The sequence below is a fragment of the Etheostoma spectabile genome, chromosome 15 (genome assembly GCF_008692095.1).
Source record: "Etheostoma spectabile isolate EspeVRDwgs_2016 chromosome 15, UIUC_Espe_1.0, whole genome shotgun sequence".
Taxonomy (NCBI): Eukaryota; Metazoa; Chordata; class Actinopteri; order Perciformes; family Percidae; genus Etheostoma; species Etheostoma spectabile.
The window spans coordinates 15,180,433-15,180,940 of record NC_045747.1 but is presented as its reverse complement, the minus strand read 5'-3'; the positions used below and the strand labels follow the sequence as shown (position 1 = coordinate 15,180,940).

At 52.0% G+C, this 508-nt stretch overlaps 1 protein-coding gene across 8 annotated transcripts in view; it reads right to left on the bottom strand.

Annotated features, from left to right (window-relative positions):
* Positions 1-508, bottom strand: part of cacnb1 (calcium channel, voltage-dependent, beta 1 subunit) — a 45,687-nt gene that overhangs the window by 33,041 nt on the left and 12,138 nt on the right. The window lies entirely within an intron of this gene.

The window sequence follows — 508 nt, the reverse complement described above, 5'->3', positions numbered from 1 at the left end:
ACACACACACACACACACGCCCACCCCACCTTTGCAACCCAGAGGAACGTGAACCTTGTGTAGAGGAAGGGAGCTGGAGCTGGCTGGGGGTCGGGTTGCAGGACTTGTGCTACATTTGCAAACTGGGGAAATATATTTAGCCCTGGCAGGGCAGAAACAGGGACATGAACACACCGAGACCCAGAAGGAGGCTTGGTATGCAGCCGTCAGCCATTCAATGCCCTGACTGACGTTGGACAGGGCTGGGGCAGTGCCCAGGGAAACCCCCCTCCCCTTTCTCTCTCTTTGCTTCATTCCTCTCGGCCTCTGTACTGAACTCATTCTTCCCAGCCCCTCTCTCTGTCTCTCTTCCAGGAAAAGGGGAGGAGGGATTAGGTTTTGGATGTTGGTACTCCAAATTCGATACGATTTAGATTCACAAAGTCCAGAATCGATTAAACTCTGTTCTGCAGTACTGGTTGCAAAATAGATAACAGAGATAGCGGAAGGGGAGGAGAATGTTGGCCAA